This window comes from Schistocerca serialis, unplaced genomic scaffold (assembly GCF_023864345.2).
Source record: "Schistocerca serialis cubense isolate TAMUIC-IGC-003099 unplaced genomic scaffold, iqSchSeri2.2 HiC_scaffold_1368, whole genome shotgun sequence".
NCBI lineage: Eukaryota > Metazoa > Arthropoda > Insecta > Orthoptera > Acrididae > Schistocerca > Schistocerca serialis.
In genome coordinates, this window is record NW_026047589.1 from 162761 (window position 1) to 185475 (window position 22715).

Below are 22715 nucleotides of genomic sequence, written 5' to 3' on the forward strand. Positions count from 1 at the left end.
TCTCTGCTCCGACGTATGAGGCGTAACAACTAGTGCAATTTGTTGTTGCATCGTGTGCCAGCAGTCTTCGAGAGTGTGTTACGAGCTTAGCGTGATAAGTTTGTAGACAGCATGTAGGCGACGTTTTATTAGTAACGGCCCCATACAGCGATTGCACAACAGTAAAGGACATGAGTCAATGTATAGTTGTGCATTGTGGGAGGTTTTGCAGCCTCGTCTGAGCCCGGATAGCTCAGTTGGTAGAGCATTAGGCTTTTAACCTAAGGGTCCAGGGTTCAAGGCCCCGTCGAGGCGGAAATTTTAACACTTTGGTAGCGATTCGTCTGGTAGCGGTGGAAACGCTACGGAAAATAATGCAGTTACGCCGTTTACTGACACCACAGTGCTTTAAACGGTAGCAGTTGCATGTGTCGGGAGAACACCGCGCTAACGGCAGTCGTGGCCGAGTGGTTAAGGCGTCTGACTCGAAATCAGATTCCCTCTGGGAGCGTAGGTTCGAATCCTACCGGCTGCGTGCGATTTTGCGTACAGAGGAGCAAACATTTTCGCACACATGTGACATGCGTGGGCGAATGCGGGTGCAAACCAGTGACGCCATTCTCAACAAGACGAAAATTTCCGTTTTAAGAATACTGAGTTTTCGCGACGACCGCTGCTTACTGTGGCTATCGGTTCACCTCACACTGACACTGACGCTGGGACTGCAGAAAGCCGTCGCTGAGATCGTGAGTTCACAGATGTGCTCGAAAGTGATGGACAGAGCGAACATTTCATTTTCTTTTTAAGAATCGCAATTTCCATCACTCGAGTGCGGCCAAAGCAGTGGTGCAGCGTTTCTTTTCTTAAGATCTCGCAGCTGCTTGGAGGTATGTCGATCGTTTTAAGACGACAGAAAACTAGCGTCAGCGGTGCGTCAGTGGGAAGTCGGTGAAGTCGCCATCGGAGCCATAAGCCAGTAATTACGACATACGAATCACTCGCGCACCGCGCAGCTGTACGATAATGCTCGTGCGTGGGCCCGCATAGCTGAGTCGGTAGAGCGCTAGGTTTTCAACCAAAGGGTCCTGGGTTCAAGTCCCTGTCTGGGCGAAAATTAATACACTTTCGTAACGGCTAATGGAAACCCTACAGAAAAGAGTGAGGCCACGCCGTTTTCTGCCATCAGATTGCTTCTAAAGATGGCGGTTTCAGTTGTCGGGAGTCGCTTCCGCCACCGGCAGTCGTGGCCGAGTGGTTAAGGCGTCTGACTTGAAATCAGATTCCCTCTGGGAGCGTAGGTTCGAGTCCTGCCGACTGCGAAAATTTTCTCGCTCTCAAAAGGCGGACGTTCAGCTGCATCCTAGCAGTTGCGTCACTACTAAACACGTGGGTCACCAGCAATGTGCAGTGCTATTTGATCCAGGGCGCAGCGTTACAGTCGCGCCCAGAAGCCGCAGCTCATCTCCGCGTCTCACAGCCGTCCACCTGGTGTTAGTACAAGTGTCGCCTCACTGGGCAGTGCAGATGTGTCCATTTTAGCTTGCAGACGATGACGTGTAGCAATTTATGAGCTAACGCAAGTCGTATGTTTTACCGTGTGTATCTGCTAGATACTGCCTCTCATACGGTGGAGAGACTCACTCCTTCTTGTGTCTCGTTCTCCGCACACGAGTTGCCCCTGGCATCGATATAGCACGGGTTTTCTAGCGTCAGCGAAGTCAATATTACACGAATCGAGTCGACATGTTTGCTTGTTACGATGACGGAAGAAGAAGAAATGTGTGTGGAACTTCACTGCATCGGCTGCTCGCCTTTCAGCGCCCCTGTGTCTTATCAGACGAAGGTGACTGTGAAATTGGCAACGAGGCAGAGGTTAACGAACACATGCAAATGGCAACCTTCGACGTCAGCCGAAATAGCTCAGTTGGGAGAGCGTTAGACTGAAGATCTAAAGGTCCCTGGTTCGATCCCGGGTTTCGGCAGGTATTCGTTTTGATGCGACGCCAATGGAATTACTCTGCGTTTGTGATAATGCAACTACCGCTGACAACAAAAATGACTCTCTCCTGTAGCTGTTCTGGTTGTCTAGTGCATGCCATAAGAGGAACTCACTAGACAACTAACTCCCCTAGAAGCAAAAGAATTAAAAATATCCTACCGACTGCATTCCTTTTTCTGTGTCAGGTGGTGAAGAACGTCTTCAACGGAACCGTGAAATGAGCGAAAGCGTGGGAAACATTGCATTCGAAATGCTTGTGAATTTTCCAATTGCCCAGTGAGTGTCGACAAAACACGTAAATTCTCTGCTCCGACGTATGAGGCGTAACAACTAGTGCAATTTGTTGTTGCATCGTGTGCCAGCAGTCTTCGAGAGTGTGTTACGAGCTTAGCGTGATAAGTTTGTAGACAGCATGTAGGCGACGTTTTATTAGTAACGGCCCCATACAGCGATTGCACAACAGTAAAGGACATGAGTCAATGTATAGTTGTGCATTGTGGGAGGTTTTGCAGCCTCGTCTGAGCCCGGATAGCTCAGTTGGTAGAGCATTAGGCTTTTAACCTAAGGGTCCAGGGTTCAAGGCCCCGTCGAGGCGGAAATTTTAACACTTTGGTAGCGATTCGTCTGGTAGCGGTGGAAACGCTACGGAAAATAATGCAGTTACGCCGTTTACTGACACCACAGTGCTTTAAACGGTAGCAGTTGCATGTGTCGGGAGAACACCGCGCTAACGGCAGTCGTGGCCGAGTGGTTAAGGCGTCTGACTCGAAATCAGATTCCCTCTGGGAGCGTAGGTTCGAATCCTACCGGCTGCGTGCGATTTTGCGTACAGAGGAGCAAACATTTTCGCACACATGTGACATGCGTGGGCGAATGCGGGTGCAAACCAGTGACGCCATTCTCAACAAGACGAAAATTTCCGTTTTAAGAATACTGAGTTTTCGCGACGACCGCTGCTTACTGTGGCTATCGGTTCACCTCACACTGACACTGACGCTGGGACTGCAGAAAGCCGTCGCTGAGATCGTGAGTTCACAGATGTGCTCGAAAGTGATGGACAGAGCGAACATTTCATTTTCTTTTTAAGAATCGCAATTTCCATCACTCGAGTGCGGCCAAAGCAGTGGTGCAGCGTTTCTTTTCTTAAGATCTCGCAGCTGCTTGGAGGTATGTCGATCGTTTTAAGACGACAGAAAACTAGCGTCAGCGGTGCGTCAGTGGGAAGTCGGTGAAGTCGCCATCGGAGCCATAAGCCAGTAATTACGACATACGAATCACTCGCGCACCGCGCAGCTGTACGATAATGCTCGTGCGTGGGCCCGCATAGCTGAGTCGGTAGAGCGCTAGGTTTTCAACCAAAGGGTCCTGGGTTCAAGTCCCTGTCTGGGCGAAAATTAATACACTTTCGTAACGGCTAATGGAAACCCTACAGAAAAGAGTGAGGCCACGCCGTTTTCTGCCATCAGATTGCTTCTAAAGATGGCGGTTTCAGTTGTCGGGAGTCGCTTCCGCCACCGGCAGTCGTGGCCGAGTGGTTAAGGCGTCTGACTTGAAATCAGATTCCCTCTGGGAGCGTAGGTTCGAGTCCTGCCGACTGCGAAAATTTTCTCGCTCTCAAAAGGCGGACGTTCAGCTGCATCCTAGCAGTTGCGTCACTACTAAACACGTGGGTCACCAGCAATGTGCAGTGCTATTTGATCCAGGGCGCAGCGTTACAGTCGCGCCCAGAAGCCGCAGCTCATCTCCGCGTCTCACAGCCGTCCACCTGGTGTTAGTACAAGTGTCGCCTCACTGGGCAGTGCAGATGTGTCCATTTTAGCTTGCAGACGATGACGTGTAGCAATTTATGAGCTAACGCAAGTCGTATGTTTTACCGTGTGTATCTGCTAGATACTGCCTCTCATACGGTGGAGAGACTCACTCCTTCTTGTGTCTCGTTCTCCGCACACGAGTTGCCTCTGGCATCGATATAGCACGGGTTTTCTAGCGTCAGCGAAGTCAATATTACACGAATCGAGTCGACATGTTTGCTTGTTACGATGACGGAAGAAGAAGAAATGTGTGTGGAACTTCACTGCATCGGCTGCTCGCCTTTCAGCGCCCCTGTGTCTTATCAGACGAAGGTGACTGTGAAATTGGCAACGAGGCAGAGGTTAACGAACACATGCAAATGGCAACCTTCGACGTCAGCCGAAATAGCTCAGTTGGGAGAGCGTTAGACTGAAGATCTAAAGGTCCCTGGTTCGATCCCGGGTTTCGGCAGGTATTCGTTTTGATGCGACGCCAATGGAATTACTCTGCGTTTGTGATAATGCAACTACCGCTGACAACAAAAATGACTCTCTCCTGTAGCTGTTCTGGTTGTCTAGTGCATGCCATAAGAGGAACTCACTAGACAACTAACTCCCCTAGAAGCAAAAGAATTAAAAATATCCTACCGACTGCATTCCTTTTTCTGTGTCAGGTGGTGAAGAACGTCTTCAACGGAACCGTGAAATGAGCGAAAGCGTGGGAAACATTGCATTCGAAATGCTTGTGAATTTTCCAATTGCCCAGTGAGTGTCGACAAAACACGTAAATTCTCTGCTCCGACGTATGAGGCGTAACAACTAGTGCAATTTGTTGTTGCATCGTGTGCCAGCAGTCTTCGAGAGTGTGTTACGAGCTTAGCGTGATAAGTTTGTAGACAGCATGTAGGCGACGTTTTATTAGTAACGGCCCCATACAGCGATTGCACAACAGTAAAGGACATGAGTCAATGTATAGTTGTGCATTGTGGGAGGTTTTGCAGCCTCGTCTGAGCCCGGATAGCTCAGTTGGTAGAGCATTAGGCTTTTAACCTAAGGGTCCAGGGTTCAAGGCCCCGTCGAGGCGGAAATTTTAACACTTTGGTAGCGATTCGTCTGGTAGCGGTGGAAACGCTACGGAAAATAATGCAGTTACGCCGTTTACTGACACCACAGTGCTTTAAACGGTAGCAGTTGCATGTGTCGGGAGAACACCGCGCTAACGGCAGTCGTGGCCGAGTGGTTAAGGCGTCTGACTCGAAATCAGATTCCCTCTGGGAGCGTAGGTTCGAATCCTACCGGCTGCGTGCGATTTTGCGTACAGAGGAGCAAACATTTTCGCACACATGTGACATGCGTGGGCGAATGCGGGTGCAAACCAGTGACGCCATTCTCAACAAGACGAAAATTTCCGTTTTAAGAATACTGAGTTTTCGCGACGACCGCTGCTTACTGTGGCTATCGGTTCACCTCACACTGACACTGACGCTGGGACTGCAGAAAGCCGTCGCTGAGATCGTGAGTTCACAGATGTGCTCGAAAGTGATGGACAGAGCGAACATTTCATTTTCTTTTTAAGAATCGCAATTTCCATCACTCGAGTGCGGCCAAAGCAGTGGTGCAGCGTTTCTTTTATTAAGATCTCGCAGCTGCTTGGAGGTATGTCGATCGTTTTAAGACGACAGAAAACTAGCGTCAGCGGTGCGTCAGTGGGAAGTCGGTGAAGTCGCCATCGGAGCCATAAGCCAGTAATTACGACATACGAATCACTCGCGCACCGCGCAGCTGTACGATAATGCTCGTGCGTGGGCCCGCATAGCTGAGTCGGTAGAGCGCTAGGCTTTCAACCAAAGGGTCCTGGGTTCAAGTCCCTGTCTGGGCGAAAATTAATACACTTTCGTAACGGCTAATGGAAACCCTACAGAAAAGAGTGAGGCCACGCCGTTTTCTGCCATCAGATTGCTTCTAAAGATGGCGGTTTCAGTTGTCGGGAGTCGCTTCCGCCACCGGCAGTCGTGGCCGAGTGGTTAAGGCGTCTGACTTGAAATCAGATTCCCTCTGGGAGCGTAGGTTCGAGTCCTGCCGACTGCGAAAATTTTCTCGCTCTCAAAAGGCGGACGTTCAGCTGCATCCTAGCAGTTGCGTCACTACTAAACACGTGGGTCACCAGCAATGTGCAGTGCTATTTGATCCAGGGCGCAGCGTTACAGTCGCGCCCAGAAGCCGCAGCTCATCTCCGCGTCTCACAGCCGTCCACCTGGTGTTAGTACAAGTGTCGCCTCACTGGGCAGTGCAGATGTGTCCATTTTAGCTTGCAGACGATGACGTGTAGCAATTTATGAGCTAACGCAAGTCGTATGTTTTACCGTGTGTATCTGCTAGATACTGCCTCTCATACGGTGGAGAGACTCACTCCTTCTTGTGTCTCGTTCTCCGCACACGAGTTGCCCCTGGCATCGATATAGCACGGGTTTTCTAGCGTCAGCGAAGTCAATATTACACGAATCGAGTCGACATGTTTGCTTGTTACGATGACGGAAGAAGAAGAAATGTGTGTGGAACTTCACTGCATCGGCTGCTCGCCTTTCAGCGCCCCTGTGTCTTATCAGACGAAGGTGACTGTGAAATTGGCAACGAGGCAGAGGTTAACGAACACATGCAAATGGCAACCTTCGACGTCAGCCGAAATAGCTCAGTTGGGAGAGCGTTAGACTGAAGATCTAAAGGTCCCTGGTTCGATCCCGGGTTTCGGCAGGTATTCGTTTTGATGCGACGCCAATGGAATTACTCTGCGTTTGTGATAATGCAACTACCGCTGACAACAAAAATGACTCTCTCCTGTAGCTGTTCTGGTTGTCTAGTGCATGCCATAAGAGGAACTCACTAGACAACTAACTCCCCTAGAAGCAAAAGAATTAAAAATATCCTACCGACTGCATTCCTTTTTCTGTGTCAGGTGGTGAAGAACGTCTTCAACGGAACCGTGAAATGAGCGAAAGCGTGGGAAACATTGCATTCGAAATGCTTGTGAATTTTCCAATTGCCCAGTGAGTGTCGACAAAACCCGTAAATTCTCTGCTCCGACGTATGAGGCGTAACAACTAGTGCAATTTGTTGTTGCATCGTGTGCCAGCAGTCTTCGAGAGTGTGTTACGAGCTTAGCGTGATAAGTTTGTAGACAGCATGTAGGCGACGTTTTATTAGTAACGGCCCCATACAGCGATTGCGCAACAGTAAAGGACATGAGTCAATGTATAGTTGTGCATTGTGGGAGGTTTTGCAGCCTCGTCTGAGCCCGGATAGCTCAGTTGGTAGAGCATTAGGCTTTTAACCTAAGGGTCCAGGGTTCAAGGCCCCGTCGAGGCGGAAATTTTAACACTTTGGTAGCGATTCGTCTGGCAGCGGTGGAAACGCTACGGAAAATAATGCAGTTACGCCGTTTACTGACACCACAGTGCTTTAAACGGTAGCAGTTGCATGTGTCGGGAGAACACCGCGCTAACGGCAGTCGTGGCCGAGTGGTTAAGGCGTCTGACTCGAAATCAGATTCCCTCTGGGAGCGTAGGTTCGAATCCTACCGGCTGCGTGCGATTTTGCGTACAGAGGAGCAAACATTTTCGCACACATGTGACATGCGTGGGCGAATGCGGGTGCAAACCAGTGACGCCATTCTCAACAAGACGAAAATTTCCGTTTTAAGAATACTGAGTTTTCGCGACGACCGCTGCTTACTGTGGCTATCGGTTCACCTCACACTGACACTGACGCTGGGACTGCAGAAAGCCGTCGCTGAGATCGTGAGTTCACAGATGTGCTCGAAAGTGATGGACAGAGCGAACATTTCATTTTCTTTTTAAGAATCGCAATTTCCATCACTCGAGTGCGGCCAAAGCAGTGGTGCAGCGTTTCTTTTCTTAAGATCTCGCAGCTGCTTGGAGGTATGTCGATCGTTTTAAGACGACAGAAAACTAGCGTCAGCGGTGCGTCAGTGGGAAGTCGGTGAAGTCGCCATCGGAGCCATAAGCCAGTAATTACGACATACGAATCACTCGCGCACCGCGCAGCTGTACGATAATGCTCGTGCGTGGGCCCGCATAGCTGAGTCGGTAGAGCGCTAGGTTTTCAACCAAAGGGTCCTGGGTTCAAGTCCCTGTCTGGGCGAAAATTAATACACTTTCGTAACGGCTAATGGAAACCCTACAGAAAAGAGTGAGGCCACGCCGTTTTCTGCCATCAGATTGCTTCTAAAGATGGCGGTTTCAGTTGTCGGGAGTCGCTTCCGCCACCGGCAGTCGTGGCCGAGTGGTTAAGGCGTCTGACTTGAAATCAGATTCCCTCTGGGAGCGTAGGTTCGAGTCCTGCCGACTGCGAAAATTTTCTCGCTCTCAAAAGGCGGACGTTCAGCTGCATCCTAGCAGTTGCGTCACTACTAAACACGTGGGTCACCAGCAATGTGCAGTGCTATTTGATCCAGGGCGCAGCGTTACAGTCGCGCCCAGAAGCCGCAGCTCATCTCCGCGTCTCACAGCCGTCCACCTGGTGTTAGTACAAGTGTCGCCTCACTGGGCAGTGCAGATGTGTCCATTTTAGCTTGCAGACGATGACGTGTAGCAATTTATGAGCTAACGCAAGTCGTATGTTTTACCGTGTGTATCTGCTAGATACTGCCTCTCATACGGTGGAGAGACTCACTCCTTCTTGTGTCTCGTTCTCCGCACACGAGTTGCCCCTGGCATCGATATAGCACGGGTTTTCTAGCGTCAGCGAAGTCAATATTACACGAATCGAGTCGACATGTTTGCTTGTTACGATGACGGAAGAAGAAGAAATGTGTGTGGAACTTCACTGCATCGGCTGCTCGCCTTTCAGCGCCCCTGTGTCTTATCAGACGAAGGTGACTGTGAAATTGGCAACGAGGCAGAGGTTAACGAACACATGCAAATGGCAACCTTCGACGTCAGCCGAAATAGCTCAGTTGGGAGAGCGTTAGACTGAAGATCTAAAGGTCCCTGGTTCGATCCCGGGTTTCGGCAGGTATTCGTTTTGATGCGACGCCAATGGAATTACTCTGCGTTTGTGATAATGCAACTACCGCTGACAACAAAAATGACTCTCTCCTGTAGCTGTTCTGGTTGTCTAGTGCATGCCATAAGAGGAACTCACTAGACAACTAACTCCCCTAGAAGCAAAAGAATTAAAAATATCCTACCGACTGCATTCCTTTTTCTGTGTCAGGTGGTGAAGAACGTCTTCAACGGAACCGTGAAATGAGCGAAAGCGTGGGAAACATTGCATTCGAAATGCTTGTGAATTTTCCAATTGCCCAGTGAGTGTCGACAAAACACGTAAATTCTCTGCTCCGACGTATGAGGCGTAACAACTAGTGCAATTTGTTGTTGCATCGTGTGCCAGCAGTCTTCGAGAGTGTGTTACGAGCTTAGCGTGATAAGTTTGTAGACAGCATGTAGGCGACGTTTTATTAGTAACGGCCCCATACAGCGATTGCACAACAGTAAAGGACATGAGTCAATGTATAGTTGTGCATTGTGGGAGGTTTTGCAGCCTCGTCTGAGCCCGGATAGCTCAGTTGGTAGAGCATTAGGCTTTTAACCTAAGGGTCCAGGGTTCAAGGCCCCGTCGAGGCGGAAATTTTAACACTTTGGTAGCGATTCGTCTGGTAGCGGTGGAAACGCTACGGAAAATAATGCAGTTACGCCGTTTACTGACACCACAGTGCTTTAAACGGTAGCAGTTGCATGTGTCGGGAGAACACCGCGCTAACGGCAGTCGTGGCCGAGTGGTTAAGGCGTCTGACTCGAAATCAGATTCCCTCTGGGAGCGTAGGTTCGAATCCTACCGGCTGCGTGCGATTTTGCGTACAGAGGAGCAAACATTTTCGCACACATGTGACATGCGTGGGCGAATGCGGGTGCAAACCAGTGACGCCATTCTCAACAAGACGAAAATTTCCGTTTTAAGAATACTGAGTTTTCGCGACGACCGCTGCTTACTGTGGCTATCGGTTCACCTCACACTGACACTGACGCTGGGACTGCAGAAAGCCGTCGCTGAGATCGTGAGTTCACAGATGTGCTCGAAAGTGATGGACAGAGCGAACATTTCATTTTCTTTTTAAGAATCGCAATTTCCATCACTCGAGTGCGGCCAAAGCAGTGGTGCAGCGTTTCTTTTCTTAAGATCTCGCAGCTGCTTGGAGGTATGTCGATCGTTTTAAGACGACAGAAAACTAGCGTCAGCGGTGCGTCAGTGGGAAGTCGGTGAAGTCGCCATCGGAGCCATAAGCCAGTAATTACGACATACGAATCACTCGCGCACCGCGCAGCTGTACGATAATGCTCGTGCGTGGGCCCGCATAGCTGAGTCGGTAGAGCGCTAGGTTTTCAACCAAAGGGTCCTGGGTTCAAGTCCCTGTCTGGGCGAAAATTAATACACTTTCGTAACGGCTAATGGAAACCCTACAGAAAAGAGTGAGGCCACGCCGTTTTCTGCCATCAGATTGCTTCTAAAGATGGCGGTTTCAGTTGTCGGGAGTCGCTTCCGCCACCGGCAGTCGTGGCCGAGTGGTTAAGGCGTCTGACTTGAAATCAGATTCCCTCTGGGAGCGTAGGTTCGAGTCCTGCCGACTGCGAAAATTTTCTCGCTCTCAAAAGGCGGACGTTCAGCTGCATCCTAGCAGTTGCGTCACTACTAAACACGTGGGTCACCAGCAATGTGCAGTGCTATTTGATCCAGGGCGCAGCGTTACAGTCGCGCCCAGAAGCCGCAGCTCATCTCCGCGTCTCACAGCCGTCCACCTGGTGTTAGTACAAGTGTCGCCTCACTGGGCAGTGCAGATGTGTCCATTTTAGCTTGCAGACGATGACGTGTAGCAATTTATGAGCTAACGCAAGTCGTATGTTTTACCGTGTGTATCTGCTAGATACTGCCTCTCATACGGTGGAGAGACTCACTCCTTCTTGTGTCTCGTTCTCCGCACACGAGTTGCCCCTGGCATCGATATAGCACGGGTTTTCTAGCGTCAGCGAAGTCAATATTACACGAATCGAGTCGACATGTTTGCTTGTTACGATGACGGAAGAAGAAGAAATGTGTGTGGAACTTCACTGCATCGGCTGCTCGCCTTTCAGCGCCCCTGTGTCTTATCAGACGAAGGTGACTGTGAAATTGGCAACGAGGCAGAGGTTAACGAACACATGCAAATGGCAACCTTCGACGTCAGCCGAAATAGCTCAGTTGGGAGAGCGTTAGACTGAAGATCTAAAGGTCCCTGGTTCGATCCCGGGTTTCGGCAGGTATTCGTTTTGATGCGACGCCAATGGAATTACTCTGCGTTTGTGATAATGCAACTACCGCTGACAACAAAAATGACTCTCTCCTGTAGCTGTTCTGGTTGTCTAGTGCATGCCATAAGAGGAACTCACTAGACAACTAACTCCCCTAGAAGCAAAAGAATTAAAAATATCCTACCGACTGCATTCCTTTTTCTGTGTCAGGTGGTGAAGAACGTCTTCAACGGAACCGTGAAATGAGCGAAAGCGTGGGAAACATTGCATTCGAAATGCTTGTGAATTTTCCAATTGCCCAGTGAGTGTCGACAAAACACGTAAATTCTCTGCTCCGACGTATGAGGCGTAACAACTAGTGCAATTTGTTGTTGCATCGTGTGCCAGCAGTCTTCGAGAGTGTGTTACGAGCTTAGCGTGATAAGTTTGTAGACAGCATGTAGGCGACGTTTTATTAGTAACGGCCCCATACAGCGATTGCACAACAGTAAAGGACATGAGTCAATGTATAGTTGTGCATTGTGGGAGGTTTTGCAGCCTCGTCTGAGCCCGGATAGCTCAGTTGGTAGAGCATTAGGCTTTTAACCTAAGGGTCCAGGGTTCAAGGCCCCGTCGAGGCGGAAATTTTAACACTTTGGTAGCGATTCGTCTGGTAGCGGTGGAAACGCTACGGAAAATAATGCAGTTACGCCGTTTACTGACACCACAGTGCTTTAAACGGTAGCAGTTGCATGTGTCGGGAGAACACCGCGCTAACGGCAGTCGTGGCCGAGTGGTTAAGGCGTCTGACTCGAAATCAGATTCCCTCTGGGAGCGTAGGTTCGAATCCTACCGGCTGCGTGCGATTTTGCGTACAGAGGAGCAAACATTTTCGCACACATGTGACATGCGTGGGCGAATGCGGGTGCAAACCAGTGACGCCATTCTCAACAAGACGAAAATTTCCGTTTTAAGAATACTGAGTTTTCGCGACGACCGCTGCTTACTGTGGCTATCGGTTCACCTCACACTGACACTGACGCTGGGACTGCAGAAAGCCGTCGCTGAGATCGTGAGTTCACAGATGTGCTCGAAAGTGATGGACAGAGCGAACATTTCATTTTCTTTTTAAGAATCGCAATTTCCATCACTCGAGTGCGGCCAAAGCAGTGGTGCAGCGTTTCTTTTCTTAAGATCTCGCAGCTGCTTGGAGGTATGTCGATCGTTTTAAGACGACAGAAAACTAGCGTCAGCGGTGCGTCAGTGGGAAGTCGGTGAAGTCGCCATCGGAGCCATAAGCCAGTAATTACGACATACGAATCACTCGCGCACCGCGCAGCTGTACGATAATGCTCGTGCGTGGGCCCGCATAGCTGAGTCGGTAGAGCGCTAGGTTTTCAACCAAAGGGTCCTGGGTTCAAGTCCCTGTCTGGGCGAAAATTAATACACTTTCGTAACGGCTAATGGAAACCCTACAGAAAAGAGTGAGGCCACGCCGTTTTCTGCCATCAGATTGCTTCTAAAGATGGCGGTTTCAGTTGTCGGGAGTCGCTTCCGCCACCGGCAGTCGTGGCCGAGTGGTTAAGGCGTCTGACTTGAAATCAGATTCCCTCTGGGAGCGTAGGTTCGAGTCCTGCCGACTGCGAAAATTTTCTCGCTCTCAAAAGGCGGACGTTCAGCTGCATCCTAGCAGTTGCGTCACTACTAAACACGTGGGTCACCAGCAATGTGCAGTGCTATTTGATCCAGGGCGCAGCGTTACAGTCGCGCCCAGAAGCCGCAGCTCATCTCCGCGTCTCACAGCCGTCCACCTGGTGTTAGTACAAGTGTCGCCTCACTGGGCAGTGCAGATGTGTCCATTTTAGCTTGCAGACGATGACGTGTAGCAATTTATGAGCTAACGCAAGTCGTATGTTTTACCGTGTGTATCTGCTAGATACTGCCTCTCATACGGTGGAGAGACTCACTCCTTCTTGTGTCTCGTTCTCCGCACACGAGTTGCCCCTGGCATCGATATAGCACGGGTTTTCTAGCGTCAGCGAAGTCAATATTACACGAATCGAGTCGACATGTTTGCTTGTTACGATGACGGAAGAAGAAGAAATGTGTGTGGAACTTCACTGCATCGGCTGCTCGCCTTTCAGCGCCCCTGTGTCTTATCAGACGAAGGTGACTGTGAAATTGGCAACGAGGCAGAGGTTAACGAACACATGCAAATGGCAACCTTCGACGTCAGCCGAAATAGCTCAGTTGGGAGAGCGTTAGACTGAAGATCTAAAGGTCCCTGGTTCGATCCCGGGTTTCGGCAGGTATTCGTTTTGATGCGACGCCAATGGAATTACTCTGCGTTTGTGATAATGCAACTACCGCTGACAACAAAAATGACTCTCTCCTGTAGCTGTTCTGGTTGTCTAGTGCATGCGATAAGAGGAACTCACTAGACAACTAACTCCCCTAGAAGCAAAAGAATTAAAAATATCCTACCGACTGCATTCCTTTTTCTGTGTCAGGTGGTGAAGAACGTCTTCAACGGAACCGTGAAATGAGCGAAAGCGTGGGAAACATTGCATTCGAAATGCTTGTGAATTTTCCAATTGCCCAGTGAGTGTCGACAAAACACGTAAATTCTCTGCTCCGACGTATGAGGCGTAACAACTAGTGCAATTTGTTGTTGCATCGTGTGCCAGCAGTCTTCGAGAGTGTGTTACGAGCTTAGCGTGATAAGTTTGTAGACAGCATGTAGGCGACGTTTTATTAGTAACGGCCCCATACAGCGATTGCACAACAGTAAAGGACATGAGTCAATGTATAGTTGTGCATTGTGGGAGGTTTTGCAGCCTCGTCTGAGCCCGGATAGCTCAGTTGGTAGAGCATTAGGCTTTTAACCTAAGGGTCCAGGGTTCAAGGCCCCGTCGAGGCGGAAATTTTAACACTTTGGTAGCGATTCGTCTGGTAGCGGTGGAAACGCTACGGAAAATAATGCAGTTACGCCGTTTACTGACACCACAGTGCTTTAAACGGTAGCAGTTGCATGTGTCGGGAGAACACCGCGCTAACGGCAGTCGTGGCCGAGTGGTTAAGGCGTCTGACTCGAAATCAGATTCCCTCTGGGAGCGTAGGTTCGAATCCTACCGGCTGCGTGCGATTTTGCGTACAGAGGAGCAAACATTTTCGCACACATGTGACATGCGTGGGCGAATGCGGGTGCAAACCAGTGACGCCATTCTCAACAAGACGAAAATTTCCGTTTTAAGAATACTGAGTTTTCGCGACGACCGCTGCTTACTGTGGCTATCGGTTCACCTCACACTGACACTGACGCTGGGACTGCAGAAAGCCGTCGCTGAGATCGTGAGTTCACAGATGTGCTCGAAAGTGATGGACAGAGCGAACATTTCATTTTCTTTTTAAGAATCGCAATTTCCATCACTCGAGTGCGGCCAAAGCAGTGGTGCAGCGTTTCTTTTCTTAAGATCTCGCAGCTGCTTGGAGGTATGTCGATCGTTTTAAGACGACAGAAAACTAGCGTCAGCGGTGCGTCAGTGGGAAGTCGGTGAAGTCGCCATCGGAGCCATAAGCCAGTAATTACGACATACGAATCACTCGCGCACCGCGCAGCTGTACGATAATGCTCGTGCGTGGGCCCGCATAGCTGAGTCGGTAGAGCGCTAGGTTTTCAACCAAAGGGTCCTGGGTTCAAGTCCCTGTCTGGGCGAAAATTAATACACTTTCGTAACGGCTAATGGAAACCCTACAGAAAAGAGTGAGGCCACGCCGTTTTCTGCCATCAGATTGCTTCTAAAGATGGCGGTTTCAGTTGTCGGGAGTCGCTTCCGCCACCGGCAGTCGTGGCCGAGTGGTTAAGGCGTCTGACTTGAAATCAGATTCCCTCTGGGAGCGTAGGTTCGAGTCCTGCCGACTGCGAAAATTTTCTCGCTCTCAAAAGGCGGACGTTCAGCTGCATCCTAGCAGTTGCGTCACTACTAAACACGTGGGTCACCAGCAATGTGCAGTGCTATTTGATCCAGGGCGCAGCGTTACAGTCGCGCCCAGAAGCCGCAGCTCATCTCCGCGTCTCACAGCCGTCCACCTGGTGTTAGTACAAGTGTCGCCTCACTGGGCAGTGCAGATGTGTCCATTTTAGCTTGCAGACGATGACGTGTAGCAATTTATGAGCTAACGCAAGTCGTATGTTTTACCGTGTGTATCTGCTAGATACTGCCTCTCATACGGTGGAGAGACTCACTCCTTCTTGTGTCTCGTTCTCCGCACACGAGTTGCCCCTGGCATCGATATAGCACGGGTTTTCTAGCGTCAGCGAAGTCAATATTACACGAATCGAGTCGACATGTTTGCTTGTTACGATGACGGAAGAAGAAGAAATGTGTGTGGAACTTCACTGCATCGGCTGCTCGCCTTTCAGCGCCCCTGTGTCTTATCAGACGAAGGTGACTGTGAAATTGGCAACGAGGCAGAGGTTAACGAACACATGCAAATGGCAACCTTCGACGTCAGCCGAAATAGCTCAGTTGGGAGAGCGTTAGACTGAAGATCTAAAGGTCCCTGGTTCGATCCCGGGTTTCGGCAGGTATTCGTTTTGATGCGACGCCAATGGAATTACTCTGCGTTTGTGATAATGCAACTACCGCTGACAACAAAAATGACTCTCTCCTGTAGCTGTTCTGGTTGTCTAGTGCATGCCATAAGAGGAACTCACTAGACAACTAACTCCCCTAGAAGCAAAAGAATTAAAAATATCCTACCGACTGCATTCCTTTTTCTGTGTCAGGTGGTGAAGAACGTCTTCAACGGAACCGTGAAATGAGCGAAAGCGTGGGAAACATTGCATTCGAAATGCTTGTGAATTTTCCAATTGCCCAGTGAGTGTCGACAAAACACGTAAATTCTCTGCTCCGACGTATGAGGCGTAACAACTAGTGCAATTTGTTGTTGCATCGTGTGCCAGCAGTCTTCGAGAGTGTGTTACGAGCTTAGCGTGATAAGTTTGTAGACAGCATGTAGGCGACGTTTTATTAGTAACGGCCCCATACAGCGATTGCACAACAGTAAAGGACATGAGTCAATGTATAGTTGTGCATTGTGGGAGGTTTTGCAGCCTCGTCTGAGCCCGGATAGCTCAGTTGGTAGAGCATTAGGCTTTTAACCTAAGGGTCCAGGGTTCAAGGCCCCGTCGAGGCGGAAATTTTAACACTTTGGTAGCGATTCGTCTGGTAGCGGTGGAAACGCTACGGAAAATAATGCAGTTACGCCGTTTACTGACACCACAGTGCTTTAAACGGTAGCAGTTGCATGTGTCGGGAGAACACCGCGCTAACGGCAGTCGTGGCCGAGTGGTTAAGGCGTCTGACTCGAAATCAGATTCCCTCTGGGAGCGTAGGTTCGAATCCTACCGGCTGCGTGCGATTTTGCGTACAGAGGAGCAAACATTTTCGCACACATGTGACATGCGTGGGCGAATGCGGGTGCAAACCAGTGACGCCATTCTCAACAAGACGAAAATTTCCGTTTTAAGAATACTGAGTTTTCGCGACGACCGCTGCTTACTGTGGCTATCGGTTCACCTCACACTGACACTGACGCTGGGACTGCAGAAAGCCGTCGCTGAGATCGTGAGTTCACAGATGTGCTCGAAAGTGATGGACAGAGCGAACATTTCATTTTCTTTTTAAGAATCGCAATTTCCATCACTCGAGTGCGGCCAAAGCAGTGGTGCAGCGTTTCTTTTCTTAAGATCTCGCAGCTGCTTGGAGGTATGTCGATCGTTTTAAGACGACAGAAAACTAGCGTCAGCGGTGCGTCAGTGGGAAGTCGGTGAAGTCGCCATCGGAGCCATAAGCCAGTAATTACGACATACGAATCACTCGCGCACCGCGCAGCTGTACGATAATGCTCGTGCGTGGGCCCGCATAGCTGAGTCGGTAGAGCGCTAGGTTTTCAACCAAAGGGTCCTGGGTTCAAGTCCCTGTCTGGGCGAAAATTAATACACTTTCGTAACGGCTAATGGAAACCCTACAGAAAAGAGTGAGGCCACGCCGTTTTCTGCCATCAGATTGCTTCTAAAGATGGCGGTTTCAGTTGTCGGGAGTCGCTTCCGCCACCGGCAGTCGTGGCCGAGTGGTTAAGGCGTCTGACTTGAAATCAGATTCCCTCTGGGAGCGTAGGTTCGAGTCCTGCCGACTGCGAAAATTTTCTCGCTCTCAAAAGGCGGACGTTCAGCTGCATCCTAGCAGTTGCGTCACTACTAAACACGTGGGTCACCAGCAATGTGCAGTGCTATTTGATCCAGGGCGCAGCGTTACAGTCGCGCCCAGAAGCCGCAGCTCATCTCCGCGTCTCACAGCCGTCCACCTGGTGTTAGTACAAGTGTCGCCTCACTGGGCAGTGCAGATGTGTCCATTTTAGCTTGCAGACGATGACGTGTAGCAATTTATGAGCTAACGCAAGTCGTATGTTTTACCGTGTGTATCTGCTAGATACTGCCTCTCATACGGTGGAGAGACTCACTCCTTCTTGTGTCTCGTTCTCCGCACACGAGTTGCCCCTGGCATCGATATAGCACGGGTTTTCTAGCGTCAGCGAAGTCAATATTACACGAATCGAGTCGACATGTTTGCTTGTTACGATGACGGAAGAAGAAGAAATGTGTGTGGAACTTCACTGCATCGGCTGCTCGCCTTTCAGCGCCCCTGTGTCTTATCAGACGAAGGTGACTGTGAAATTGGCAACGAGGCAGAGGTTAACGAACACATGCAAATGGCAACCTTCGACGTCAGCCGAAATAGCTCAGTTGGGAGAGCGTTAGACTGAAGATCTAAAGGTCCCTGGTTCGATCCCGGGTTTCGGCAGGTATTCGTTTTGATGCGACGCCAATGGAATTACTCTGCGTTTGTGATAATGCAACTACCGCTGACAACAAAAATGACTCTCTCCTGTAGCTGTTCTGGTTGTCTAGTGCATGCGATAAGAGGAACTCACTAGACAACTAACTCCCCTAGAAGCAAAAGAATTAAAAATATCCTACCGACTGCATTCCTTTTTCTGTGTCAGGTGGTGAAGAACGTCTTCAACGGAACCGTGAAATGAGCGAAAGCGTGGGAAACATTGCATTCGAAATGCTTGTGAATTTTCCAATTGCCCAGTGAGTGTCGACAAAACACGTAAATTCTCTGCTCCGACGTATGAGGCGTAACAACTAGTGCAATTTGTTGTTGCATCGTGTGCCAGCAGTCTTCGAGAGTGTGTTACGAGCTTAGCGTGATAAGTTTGTAGACAGCATGTAGGCGACGTTTTATTAGTAACGGCCCCATACAGCGATTGCACAACAGTAAAGGACATGAGTCAATGTATAGTTGTGCATTGTGGGAGGTTTTGCAGCCTCGTCTGAGCCCGGATAGCTCAGTTGGTAGAGCATTAGGCTTTTAACCTAAGGGTCCAGGGTTCAAGGCCCCGTCGAGGCGGAAATTTTAACACTTTGGTAGCGATTCGTCTGGTAGCGGTGGAAACGCTACGGAAAATAATGCAGTTACGCCGTTTACTGACACCACAGTGCTTTAAACGGTAGCAGTTGCATGTGTCGGGAGAACACCGCGCTAACGGCAGTCGTGGCCGAGTGGTTAAGGCGTCTGACTCGAAATCAGATTCCCTCTGGGAGCGTAGGTTCGAATCCTACCGGCTGCGTGCGATTTTGCGTACAGAGGAGCAAACATTTTCGCACACATGTGACATGCGTGGGCGAATGCGGGTGCAAACCAGTGACGCCATTCTCAACAAGACGAAAATTTCCGTTTTAAGAATACTGAGTTTTCGCGACGACCGCTGCTTACTGTGGCTATCGGTTCACCTCACACTGACACTGACGCTGGGACTGCAGAAAGCCGTCGCTGAGATCGTGAGTTCACAGATGTGCTCGAAAGTGATGGACAGAGCGAACATTTCATTTTCTTTTTAAGAATCGCAATTTCCATCACTCGAGTGCGGCCAAAGCAGTGGTGCAGCGTTTCTTTTCTTAAGATCTCGCAGCTGCTTGGAGGTATGTCGATCGTTTTAAGACGACAGAAAACTAGCGTCAGCGGTGCGTCAGTGGGAAGTCGGTGAAGTCGCCATCGGAGCCATAAGCCAGTAATTACGACATACGAATCACTCGCGCACCGCGCAGCTGTACGATAATGCTCGTGCGTGGGCCCGCATAGCTGAGTCGGTAGAGCGCTAGGTTTTCAACCAAAGGGTCCTGGGTTCAAGTCCCTGTCTGGGCGAAAATTAATACACTTTCGTAACGGCTAATGGAAACCCTACAGAAAAGAGTGAGGCCACGCCGTTTTCTGCCATCAGATTGCTTCTAAAGATGGCGGTTTCAGTTGTCGGGAGTCGCTTCCGCCACCGGCAGTCGTGGCCGAGTGGTTAAGGCGTCTGACTTGAAATCAGATTCCCTCTGGGAGCGTAGGTTCGAGTCCTGCCGACTGCGAAAATTTTCTCGCTCTCAAAAGGCGGACGTTCAGCTGCATCCTAGCAGTTGCGTCACTACTAAACACGTGGGTCACCAGCAATGTGCAGTGCTATTTGATCCAGGGCGCAGCGTTACAGTCGCGCCCAGAAGCCGCAGCTCATCTCCGCGTCTCACAGCCGTCCACCTGGTGTTAGTACAAGTGTCGCCTCACTGGGCAGTGCAGATGTGTCCATTTTAGCTTGCAGACGATGACGTGTAGCAATTTATGAGCTAACGCAAGTCGTATGTTTTACCGTGTGTATCTGCTAGATACTGCCTCTCATACGGTGGAGAGACTCACTCCTTCTTGTGTCTCGTTCTCCGCACACGAGTTGCCCCTGGCATCGATATAGCACGGGTTTTCTAGCGTCAGCGAAGTCAATATTACACGAATCGAGTCGACATGTTTGCTTGTTACGATGACGGAAGAAGAAGAAATGTGTGTGGAACTTCACTGCATCGGCTGCTCGCCTTTCAGCGCCCCTGTGTCTTATCAGACGAAGGTGACTGTGAAATTGGCAACGAGGCAGAGGTTAACGAACACATGCAAATGGCAACCTTCGACGTCAGCCGAAATAGCTCAGTTGGGAGAGCGTTAGACTGAAGATCTAAAGGTCCCTGGTTCGATCCCGGGTTTCGGCAGGTATTCGTTTTGATGCGACGCCAATGGAATTACTCTGCGTTTGTGATAATGCAACTACCGCTGACAACAAAAATGACTCTCTCCTGTAGCTGTTCTGGTTGTCTAGTGCATGCCATAAGAGGAACTCACTAGACAACTAACTCCCCTAGAAGCAAAAGAATTAAAAATATCCTACCGACTGCATTCCTTTTTCTGTGTCAGGTGGTGAAGAACGTCTTCAACGGAACCGTGAAATGAGCGAAAGCGTGGGAAACATTGCATTCGAAATGCTTGTGAATTTTCCAATTGCCCAGTGAGTGTCGACAAAACACGTAAATTCTCTGCTCCGACGTATGAGGCGTAACAACTAGTGCAATTTGTTGTTGCATCGTGTGCCAGCAGTCTTCGAGAGTGTGTTACGAGCTTAGCGTGATAAGTTTGTAGACAGCATGTAGGCGACGTTTTATTAGTAACGGCCCCATACAGCGATTGCACAACAGTAAAGGACATGAGTCAATGTATAGTTGTGCATTGTGGAGGTTTTGCAGCCTCGTCTGAGCCCGGATAGCTCAGTTGGTAGAGCATTAGGCTTTTAACCTAAGGGTCCAGGGTTCAAGGCCCCGTCGAGGCGGAAATTTTAACACTTTGGTAGCGATTCGTCTGGTAGCGGTGGAAACGCTACGGAAAATAATGCAGTTACGCCGTTTACTGACACCACAGTGCTTTAAACGGTAGCAGTTGCATGTGTCGGGAGAACACCGCGCTAACGGCAGTCGTGGCCGAGTGGTTAAGGCGTCTGACTCGAAATCAGATTCCCTCTGGGAGCGTAGGTTCGAATCCTACCGGCTGCGTGCGATTTTGCGTACAGAGGAGCAAACATTTTCGCACACATGTGACATGCGTGGGCGAATGCGGGTGCAAACCAGTGACGCCATTCTCAACAAGACGAAAATTTCCGTTTTAAGAATACTGAGTTTTCGCGACGACCGCTGCTTACTGTGGCTATCGGTTCACCTCACACTGACACTGACGCTGGGACTGCAGAAAGCCGTCGCTGAGATCGTGAGTTCACAGATGTGCTCGAAAGTGATGGACAGAGCGAACATTTCATTTTCTTTTTAAGAATCGCAATTTCCATCACTCGAGTGCGGCCAAAGCAGTGGTGCAGCGTTTCTTTTCTTAAGATCTCGCAGCTGCTTGGAGGTATGTCGATCGTTTTAAGACGACAGAAAACTAGCGTCAGCGGTGCGTCAGTGGGAAGTCGGTGAAGTCGCCATCGGAGCCATAAGCCAGTAATTACGACATACGAATCACTCGCGCACCGCGCAGCTGTACGATAATGCTCGTGCGTGGGCCCGCATAGCTGAGTCGGTAGAGCGCTAGGTTTTCAACCAAAGGGTCCTGGGTTCAAGTCCCTGTCTGGGCGAAAATTAATACACTTTCGTAACGGCTAATGGAAACCCTACAGAAAAGAGTGAGGCCACGCCGTTTTCTGCCATCAGATTGCTTCTAAAGATGGCGGTTTCAGTTGTCGGGAGTCGCTTCCGCCACCGGCAGTCGTGGCCGAGTGGTTAAGGCGTCTGACTTGAAATCAGATTCCCTCTGGGAGCGTAGGTTCGAGTCCTGCCGACTGCGAAAATTTTCTCGCTCTCAAAAGGCGGACGTTCAGCTGCATCCTAGCAGTTGCGTCACTACTAAACACGTGGGTCACCAGCAATGTGCAGTGCTATTTGATCCAGGGCGCAGCGTTACAGTCGCGCCAGAAGCCGCAGCTCATCTCCGCGTCTCACAGCCGTCCACCTGGTGTTAGTACAAGTGTCGCCTCACTGGGCAGTGCAGATGTGTCCATTTTAGCTTGCAGACGATGACGTGTAGCAATTTATGAGCTAACGCAAGTCGTATGTTTTACCGTGTGTATCTGCTAGATACTGCCTCTCATACGGTGGAGAGACTCACTCCTTCTTGTGTCTCGTTCTCCGCACACGAGTTGCCCCTGGCATCGATATAGCACGGGTTTTCTAGCGTCAGCGAAGTCAATATTACACGAATCGAGTCGACATGTTTGCTTGTTACGATGACGGAAGAAGAAGAAATGTGTGTGGAACTTCACTGCATCGGCTGCTCGCCTTTCAGCGCCCCTGTGTCTTATCAGACGAAGGTGACTGTGAAATTGGCAACGAGGCAGAGGTTAACGAACACATGCAAATGGCAACCTTCGACGTCAGCCGAAATAGCTCAGTTGGGAGAGCGTTAGACTGAAGATCTAAAGGTCCCTGGTTCGATCCCGGGTTTCGGCAGGTATTCGTTTTGATGCGACGCCAATGGAATTACTCTGCGTTTGTGATAATGCAACTACCGCTGACAACAAAAATGACTCTCTCCTGTAGCTGTTCTGGTTGTCTAGTGCATGCCATAAGAGGAACTCACTAGACAACTAACTCCCCTAGAAGCAAAAGAATTAAAAATATCCTACCGACTGCATTCCTTTTTCTGTGTCAGGTGGTGAAGAACGTCTTCAACGGAACCGTGAAATGAGCGAAAG

The 22715-nt window shown here is 49.9% G+C and overlaps 40 non-coding genes across 40 annotated transcripts; all 40 read left to right on the forward strand.

Annotated features, from left to right (window-relative positions):
• Positions 1–221: 221 nt before the first annotated feature.
• Positions 222–294, forward strand: Trnak-uuu (transfer RNA lysine (anticodon UUU)). The gene has a single exon. It is a non-coding gene; the product is annotated as a tRNA-Lys (tRNA).
• A 138-nt stretch (positions 295–432) lies between these two features.
• Positions 433–514, forward strand: Trnas-cga (transfer RNA serine (anticodon CGA)). The gene has a single exon. It is a non-coding gene; the product is annotated as a tRNA-Ser (tRNA).
• A 702-nt stretch (positions 515–1216) lies between these two features.
• Trnas-uga (transfer RNA serine (anticodon UGA)) lies at positions 1217–1298 on the forward strand. The gene has a single exon. It is a non-coding gene; the product is annotated as a tRNA-Ser (tRNA).
• Positions 1299–1888: 590 nt separating this feature from the next.
• On the forward strand, positions 1889–1961 carry Trnaf-gaa (transfer RNA phenylalanine (anticodon GAA)). The gene has a single exon. It is a non-coding gene; the product is annotated as a tRNA-Phe (tRNA).
• A 539-nt stretch (positions 1962–2500) lies between these two features.
• Trnak-uuu (transfer RNA lysine (anticodon UUU)) lies at positions 2501–2573 on the forward strand. The gene has a single exon. It is a non-coding gene; the product is annotated as a tRNA-Lys (tRNA).
• Positions 2574–2711: 138 nt separating this feature from the next.
• Trnas-cga (transfer RNA serine (anticodon CGA)) lies at positions 2712–2793 on the forward strand. Its single transcript has one exon. It is a non-coding gene; the product is annotated as a tRNA-Ser (tRNA).
• Positions 2794–3495: 702 nt separating this feature from the next.
• Trnas-uga (transfer RNA serine (anticodon UGA)) lies at positions 3496–3577 on the forward strand. Its single transcript has one exon. It is a non-coding gene; the product is annotated as a tRNA-Ser (tRNA).
• Positions 3578–4167: 590 nt separating this feature from the next.
• Positions 4168–4240, forward strand: Trnaf-gaa (transfer RNA phenylalanine (anticodon GAA)). Its single transcript has one exon. It is a non-coding gene; the product is annotated as a tRNA-Phe (tRNA).
• Positions 4241–4779: 539 nt separating this feature from the next.
• Positions 4780–4852, forward strand: Trnak-uuu (transfer RNA lysine (anticodon UUU)). The gene has a single exon. It is a non-coding gene; the product is annotated as a tRNA-Lys (tRNA).
• A 138-nt stretch (positions 4853–4990) lies between these two features.
• Trnas-cga (transfer RNA serine (anticodon CGA)) lies at positions 4991–5072 on the forward strand. The gene has a single exon. It is a non-coding gene; the product is annotated as a tRNA-Ser (tRNA).
• A 702-nt stretch (positions 5073–5774) lies between these two features.
• Positions 5775–5856, forward strand: Trnas-uga (transfer RNA serine (anticodon UGA)). The gene has a single exon. It is a non-coding gene; the product is annotated as a tRNA-Ser (tRNA).
• A 590-nt stretch (positions 5857–6446) lies between these two features.
• Trnaf-gaa (transfer RNA phenylalanine (anticodon GAA)) lies at positions 6447–6519 on the forward strand. Its single transcript has one exon. It is a non-coding gene; the product is annotated as a tRNA-Phe (tRNA).
• Positions 6520–7058: 539 nt separating this feature from the next.
• Positions 7059–7131, forward strand: Trnak-uuu (transfer RNA lysine (anticodon UUU)). The gene has a single exon. It is a non-coding gene; the product is annotated as a tRNA-Lys (tRNA).
• A 138-nt stretch (positions 7132–7269) lies between these two features.
• Positions 7270–7351, forward strand: Trnas-cga (transfer RNA serine (anticodon CGA)). Its single transcript has one exon. It is a non-coding gene; the product is annotated as a tRNA-Ser (tRNA).
• Positions 7352–8053: 702 nt separating this feature from the next.
• Trnas-uga (transfer RNA serine (anticodon UGA)) lies at positions 8054–8135 on the forward strand. The gene has a single exon. It is a non-coding gene; the product is annotated as a tRNA-Ser (tRNA).
• A 590-nt stretch (positions 8136–8725) lies between these two features.
• Positions 8726–8798, forward strand: Trnaf-gaa (transfer RNA phenylalanine (anticodon GAA)). Its single transcript has one exon. It is a non-coding gene; the product is annotated as a tRNA-Phe (tRNA).
• Positions 8799–9337: 539 nt separating this feature from the next.
• On the forward strand, positions 9338–9410 carry Trnak-uuu (transfer RNA lysine (anticodon UUU)). The gene has a single exon. It is a non-coding gene; the product is annotated as a tRNA-Lys (tRNA).
• Positions 9411–9548: 138 nt separating this feature from the next.
• Positions 9549–9630, forward strand: Trnas-cga (transfer RNA serine (anticodon CGA)). The gene has a single exon. It is a non-coding gene; the product is annotated as a tRNA-Ser (tRNA).
• Positions 9631–10332: 702 nt separating this feature from the next.
• On the forward strand, positions 10333–10414 carry Trnas-uga (transfer RNA serine (anticodon UGA)). Its single transcript has one exon. It is a non-coding gene; the product is annotated as a tRNA-Ser (tRNA).
• A 590-nt stretch (positions 10415–11004) lies between these two features.
• Positions 11005–11077, forward strand: Trnaf-gaa (transfer RNA phenylalanine (anticodon GAA)). Its single transcript has one exon. It is a non-coding gene; the product is annotated as a tRNA-Phe (tRNA).
• A 539-nt stretch (positions 11078–11616) lies between these two features.
• Positions 11617–11689, forward strand: Trnak-uuu (transfer RNA lysine (anticodon UUU)). Its single transcript has one exon. It is a non-coding gene; the product is annotated as a tRNA-Lys (tRNA).
• Positions 11690–11827: 138 nt separating this feature from the next.
• Trnas-cga (transfer RNA serine (anticodon CGA)) lies at positions 11828–11909 on the forward strand. The gene has a single exon. It is a non-coding gene; the product is annotated as a tRNA-Ser (tRNA).
• Positions 11910–12611: 702 nt separating this feature from the next.
• Positions 12612–12693, forward strand: Trnas-uga (transfer RNA serine (anticodon UGA)). Its single transcript has one exon. It is a non-coding gene; the product is annotated as a tRNA-Ser (tRNA).
• Positions 12694–13283: 590 nt separating this feature from the next.
• On the forward strand, positions 13284–13356 carry Trnaf-gaa (transfer RNA phenylalanine (anticodon GAA)). Its single transcript has one exon. It is a non-coding gene; the product is annotated as a tRNA-Phe (tRNA).
• A 539-nt stretch (positions 13357–13895) lies between these two features.
• Positions 13896–13968, forward strand: Trnak-uuu (transfer RNA lysine (anticodon UUU)). The gene has a single exon. It is a non-coding gene; the product is annotated as a tRNA-Lys (tRNA).
• A 138-nt stretch (positions 13969–14106) lies between these two features.
• On the forward strand, positions 14107–14188 carry Trnas-cga (transfer RNA serine (anticodon CGA)). Its single transcript has one exon. It is a non-coding gene; the product is annotated as a tRNA-Ser (tRNA).
• A 702-nt stretch (positions 14189–14890) lies between these two features.
• Positions 14891–14972, forward strand: Trnas-uga (transfer RNA serine (anticodon UGA)). The gene has a single exon. It is a non-coding gene; the product is annotated as a tRNA-Ser (tRNA).
• A 590-nt stretch (positions 14973–15562) lies between these two features.
• On the forward strand, positions 15563–15635 carry Trnaf-gaa (transfer RNA phenylalanine (anticodon GAA)). The gene has a single exon. It is a non-coding gene; the product is annotated as a tRNA-Phe (tRNA).
• Positions 15636–16174: 539 nt separating this feature from the next.
• Positions 16175–16247, forward strand: Trnak-uuu (transfer RNA lysine (anticodon UUU)). The gene has a single exon. It is a non-coding gene; the product is annotated as a tRNA-Lys (tRNA).
• A 138-nt stretch (positions 16248–16385) lies between these two features.
• Positions 16386–16467, forward strand: Trnas-cga (transfer RNA serine (anticodon CGA)). Its single transcript has one exon. It is a non-coding gene; the product is annotated as a tRNA-Ser (tRNA).
• Positions 16468–17169: 702 nt separating this feature from the next.
• On the forward strand, positions 17170–17251 carry Trnas-uga (transfer RNA serine (anticodon UGA)). Its single transcript has one exon. It is a non-coding gene; the product is annotated as a tRNA-Ser (tRNA).
• A 590-nt stretch (positions 17252–17841) lies between these two features.
• Trnaf-gaa (transfer RNA phenylalanine (anticodon GAA)) lies at positions 17842–17914 on the forward strand. Its single transcript has one exon. It is a non-coding gene; the product is annotated as a tRNA-Phe (tRNA).
• A 539-nt stretch (positions 17915–18453) lies between these two features.
• Positions 18454–18526, forward strand: Trnak-uuu (transfer RNA lysine (anticodon UUU)). The gene has a single exon. It is a non-coding gene; the product is annotated as a tRNA-Lys (tRNA).
• A 138-nt stretch (positions 18527–18664) lies between these two features.
• Trnas-cga (transfer RNA serine (anticodon CGA)) lies at positions 18665–18746 on the forward strand. The gene has a single exon. It is a non-coding gene; the product is annotated as a tRNA-Ser (tRNA).
• Positions 18747–19448: 702 nt separating this feature from the next.
• On the forward strand, positions 19449–19530 carry Trnas-uga (transfer RNA serine (anticodon UGA)). Its single transcript has one exon. It is a non-coding gene; the product is annotated as a tRNA-Ser (tRNA).
• Positions 19531–20120: 590 nt separating this feature from the next.
• Positions 20121–20193, forward strand: Trnaf-gaa (transfer RNA phenylalanine (anticodon GAA)). The gene has a single exon. It is a non-coding gene; the product is annotated as a tRNA-Phe (tRNA).
• Positions 20194–20731: 538 nt separating this feature from the next.
• On the forward strand, positions 20732–20804 carry Trnak-uuu (transfer RNA lysine (anticodon UUU)). The gene has a single exon. It is a non-coding gene; the product is annotated as a tRNA-Lys (tRNA).
• A 138-nt stretch (positions 20805–20942) lies between these two features.
• Trnas-cga (transfer RNA serine (anticodon CGA)) lies at positions 20943–21024 on the forward strand. Its single transcript has one exon. It is a non-coding gene; the product is annotated as a tRNA-Ser (tRNA).
• Positions 21025–21726: 702 nt separating this feature from the next.
• On the forward strand, positions 21727–21808 carry Trnas-uga (transfer RNA serine (anticodon UGA)). The gene has a single exon. It is a non-coding gene; the product is annotated as a tRNA-Ser (tRNA).
• Positions 21809–22397: 589 nt separating this feature from the next.
• Trnaf-gaa (transfer RNA phenylalanine (anticodon GAA)) lies at positions 22398–22470 on the forward strand. The gene has a single exon. It is a non-coding gene; the product is annotated as a tRNA-Phe (tRNA).
• The last annotated feature ends 245 nt before the right edge of the window (positions 22471–22715 follow it).